Source organism: Limulus polyphemus, unplaced genomic scaffold (genome assembly GCF_000517525.1).
Source record: "Limulus polyphemus unplaced genomic scaffold, Limulus_polyphemus-2.1.2 Scaffold1736, whole genome shotgun sequence".
Lineage (NCBI taxonomy): Eukaryota > Metazoa > Arthropoda > Merostomata > Xiphosura > Limulidae > Limulus > Limulus polyphemus.
In genome coordinates, this window is record NW_013667346.1 from 63,826 (window position 1) to 68,832 (window position 5,007).

General features: G+C 32.8%; 2 protein-coding genes across 4 annotated transcripts in view; one reads left to right on the forward strand and one right to left on the reverse strand.

Annotated features, from left to right (window-relative positions):
• The window catches only part of LOC106464759 (aspartate--tRNA ligase, mitochondrial-like), a 30,215-nt gene extending 28,723 nt beyond the window's left edge, over window positions 1-1,492 (reverse strand). Inside the window, exon 1 of the mRNA XM_022392558.1 lies at window positions 1,390-1,492. The gene's annotated coding sequence lies outside the window, so the exon portion shown is untranslated. The remainder of the gene's footprint in view (window positions 1-1,389) is intronic.
• Window positions 1,493-1,636: 144 nt separating this feature from the next.
• LOC106464760 (innexin inx2-like) overlaps window positions 1,637-5,007 on the forward strand; it is a 12,090-nt gene continuing 8,719 nt past the window's right edge. Inside the window, exon 1 of one of the 3 annotated variants that reach the window (XM_013924916.2) lies at window positions 1,637-1,853. The gene's annotated coding sequence lies outside the window, so the exon portion shown is untranslated. Of the gene's footprint in view, window positions 1,854-3,857; window positions 4,000-4,830; window positions 5,005-5,007 lie in introns of those variants that run through there. The other 2 variants (XM_022392561.1, XM_022392560.1) reach the window with 2 other exon arrangements.

A 5,007-nucleotide genomic window follows, 5' to 3' on the forward strand; every position in this document is an offset into this window, starting at 1 on the left:
CAAAGTACATGATAGTTCTAGAAACGTTGCGTCATAGTAGTCATGTGACTCGCTGACGCAACAATATATTAAATTTAAAAGAACATTAAAAGTACAAACGCTTAGATCAGAGAAGTTCTAAGAAGTTTTTACAAGTATCTGAAGATTTTATAACATTTAATGAGTGGATGTAAAATGTCAAAATCGAATTACTAAATCATTCTCTAACTCGGTTGTTGAAAATATACTCTAATATAAAACTAATCAGTTTACTTACAGTTTTTTTAGTTGTGTTTTTTAAAGTTATGTTTATACTTATAGTTAACGATTTGTACTTCGTTTCTTTAAGCTATTAGTTTAATTTTAGTTATAATTATTATTACATTTAACCACATACAACTTAAGTTATTATAGTTAACGAGAGGTGACGACCTTAACAAATAAAAACAAGGCAATATGGTGGTATATTGGAATAAGAAAAAAACACTTTTTTTTTAAATAAAAGTATTATTCTGTTTATGGAACTATTTGCAGAAGTCGCCAGTAAACACACTTTCAGTTTAGCTACTTAATTATTTTCTGCATGTTTAACGTATTGCATTCACATAAATAGGGATTCCAGTCAGACCGCTTGTCCCACAACGAACGTGGATGTATGTCAGATAGATAACTAAATAATTTTCGTTACTATTACGTTATCGTTTTTAGTTATAGTTGTACTTATTATTAACTGATATGATTTATGTCCGTTAATTGATATTTTTGTTATAGTTATAGTTAACTGAAAATAAATGCTGTTTATTTGTTTGTTTCAGATCTCGCGAAGCGCATAACAAGGGCTATCTGCACTAGCCATCTCCAGTTTTTAACTGATAGACTAGAGGGAAAGTATTTAGTCAAAAACACTAACCACCAACTTATGGGATACTCTAATCGAGTAACACTCCCACGGCCCCAAAGTACAAAACACGATTTCGTTTTTCAGTAACATGTCGCGAACCACGAAACCTCTCATTTTCAGTCTGTCATGCTAACCACTAGGATGCACCCTGCTCATTAAATATGGAAGTATCATCTAACCTACAGAAACAGACTTCTAACGACTATCTAAATATTTCACTATAATAGCTAGAAAAGTAAAAAAAACAACTTATGAAACGTTTTCTCTTTGTTAAAATTTCACGAAAGTTGTATTCAAATAAATTACGCTCACGACATGGTTACACTTTGAAAGCCACTAATTATGAACCAGACGCGCTACAAACAAGAAACACAAAGATAATTCAGCATCATGTAGTTACACCATTAACGTAATAAGTTTGTTTAAGCAATATAAAACAAAAACCAAGATTCTAACGTATTGATTTTATCAACATATCACAAAGAATACTGGTGACAGAAAAAACATACATTCACTGTAGTGAAGTGCTCATTATTTACAATGTTTAAGAAACTCTTGGAAAGTCCATGGAGGATCTGAAATAAAGTTTAAATCCACTAATTTATATGGATACCAGTTTCAGTCCAACGTTTCTGTACGAGTGAAGTACATACACTGTTAATTTTATAACGGAAGTTCCAAGCCCCTAACGGTATATAAAGACAGAAATGGTTTAACTTAGAGTGACCTTCAGTGGTGTCGTACTTATAAAATAAACAGTGTATGTGTTTCTCTCACACATAAATGTTGGATAGAAGGGAACACGTGAGAATGTCGAAACTTGTATCCGTATAAATTTTGTAATGTTCCGTAATAGTGGATTTAAGCTTTATTTAAGTTTACTTTATACAGTATTGACGTATTGTGTACAGGTGGGAATATTTGCGTTTAAGTGTATTATATTGACACAGGAGACACCAGATGTCAGAAACCGGTAAAATTTGCTTGTTTGGTGAAATGTTTTAGAATTATTTACAGAGTAGTTATAAAGTATGGTTCAGGTGGCGCAACACTGTTACAATATTTCTGTAGCACCGTTTTTTAGTTGGAAGTAAAACTTTTTTTTAAGGCGGCTTTCTTCCGTGGATTCGAGCTTCTTACACAGCTATTTATATAAAATGCAAACATTGTTCGTAGATTATACTTTTACATAGCATTAAGAGCTCGTCCAACGTTTTTGTAACTCGTAAGTCATGACAGTTATATCCTCTCAATTTCAAATCACTCTGCCTGTTATGTTGGAATAGGTAGAACATTACCCTTTAAAACAATGTACCACAAAGAATGCATAAACAAGAAACAAATTTTCTTACCACGCTCAGTTTAACCATAAACGGACCATTTTCATGTATCACATTTTATAGAGCATAAGTGAAATTACCTTAAAACAAGAGTCAAACTATACAAAGGGACTGCAAACACGAACTATTATTACTATTTCCACAGTAAGTTAACCCAGTATCAGTTTCTAGTCAGCATACTATATTAACAGCACTTCAATTAAGCCCCTGTTTAATTAGTTCAAAATACCATAAAGACAACTTTTATAGTAGTCTCTAGCAGGAAAGGAAATGGGACTTGGGAACTAGGTATACGCTTAGAAGGAGCAGTGGGGTGATAGGTATAACAAATAAAATAGAAAAGATAGGAGGTTCTTATTTTATATTCTAGCTTGTCAATATCGGTAATTTGGGTTCTCAATTCGTAAGAAACTATAGACTTTGTATTTGAACATCACAAACATCTAATTTGAACCAATGCTGTATTCAGCATACCACGTGGCACACAAAAATCGATATTTAGGTGTGTTCTTATAATATTTACTTTTAAATTAAGAACTTAACTAATGTATAATACTAAAATTAAATTCTAATCTACTATTTCATACAAACGCATTGATATAAGTTCATAAAATAGTAGTTCAATAAAATTTTGAATGTAACGCGATGACATGACGTTTGACTCGTGACGATAGAGTTAATAAACCTCTTCAGTAGTACTAAACTTAACCAATGGAGAAATAATTTATACGTGTTAAAGTAGGATCTGGATCGAGTGTGGCCCATTGCTTAGCATTCTTGAACTGTCAGTCTGAGGATTTAGACTTTGCAGCTTGTTGTCACAAAAATCCGCACACTGGGTTCTATGAAGCAATGGGAGTGTAATAAGAGAAACGGACAAATCCCAACAATTGGTTAGACAAGAGTAGCCCAACAGTTGGCGGTGGATTCGGTTTACTAGCCATATTCCATCTAGTCTACTCGACTATGCGGAGATAACTTCTAAAGTAGTTTTGCGCGGAAACTCTGAAACTCTTTTGGGATAGTTTCATTTCTCTAGAACGGCACGTTTTTATATACACAGTAGTCCAGGGTTTCCCAAAATGTTTTGAATTGTTGACCCCTTGACGAACTTATAAAATTGTCATCGACCCCCAAGTTCTTGGATTATACATTATAAATGAAACTTCAATATATACACAACTTTTATTCATCATAATACAATCGTTCGGAAACAAGATGTAAAAAAAGAACGGGTTTTTAATTATCTCTAATGAGATGGATGGGCCTGATGGGCTTTAACAAGCGTATGAATAGGGGTCATTTTCGACCCCGAGGTATTTCTTCATCCACTGTAGAGTTTCGGCGACCAATTTGTGAAACCCTGTAGTGGACTAATAGTCTAAATGTAAGAAAGTTGTGAAGGGTCTGCTTGTTTGTGTAGCTAATGTTCTTTTACATATATGACCCCAGTGGTTCAGCTGTAAGTCTCTACTTATAACGCTAAAAATGAGGTTTCGATATCCGTGTTATGTACAGCACAAATGGCCTGTTGCATAGCTTTGCACTTAACAATAAATAAACAAACTTTCATATATTATATTATATATATAATATATGATTATGTGATTAATACAGATCCTAAAATGTACTGTGTAATAATACCTTTGTATATAACAATGACATGACATAATAGCGCGTGGAGAATAGACGGTACGTAGTAGTATTTCGTAAAACGCCCATCCGCTTTTTATGATCACGCAGTTTATCCTGTGGGCCTAACGAAACAAGGTGTCATAGGTAAGTTGGTCTTGAACCGAAAATTCGTTTTTAGTTTATTCTCTAGATAAGTCGTTTAATTTTACACGTTGACAGTTGCTAGTGATTCATAAACCATGAAATGCTATCTGTTAGTTTTTGATAAGTTCAAAATCATCTTTTTTGAGATACACATCTTTTGGTACGTAACCGTATACCTCTAAACAGATATCCACATGCCTTGCGTTGGATACTCTGTATAGTGAGTTATTTCAAGTATGGTTGTCGGTGGGAGAAAAAACTAATTCTACGTCAGTAGGTTATGTTGCTTATTGTCTAACGTCAAGAAGATCCGAGTTTGAAGTAACAAGTTTCTAACAAAAATAGTGTAACGAATTTATTATTATGTATTTACTTTTAATATGAACGTTGTTTGGATTAAATTTTTATTTAGAAATAGGCGTAACTTGTATTATCAGATATGTGTTGTGTATAACGAATTTGTGATATATTTATTTTAATGTCAACGTTTGTTTCGAATAAGTTTATATTTGAGGGCGTGTATAGCTTACCGTGTTAGTTACGTATGGCGAAATTCCCGCAAAAATATACGTCAATTATTCATAGTTTTATAATTCTCAGGTTTTTAACGAGAGAAAACAAAAACGTAGACATATTTTACGAACAAAGTTAGCATGATATTCTTCAAGTTACATAAAACATTAACTTTTTTATCATTATCAATATACGGAGCATCATCAGCATGGAATGTTTCTGAAAAATATTTTAATTTAAATATAGTTTGGTTCTTTCCTCGCTAGGAGCTGTCATTGTAAAACAGAATAAAAATTCAAACGGTTGTGAGGAGTCTCTATACCAGAGACTCATTCATTTAAAACTTTGAGAATAAACCAGTCATGTAAAGTTAACATAAGAATGTGATTCTTAAAAAATCTAACTTTCTTGACATATTCTGAAGACTTAAACTTGATGTAAAGTATGACTCGAGCTATATCTGAAAATACGTCTTGGATCCACTTCACAGCCGTA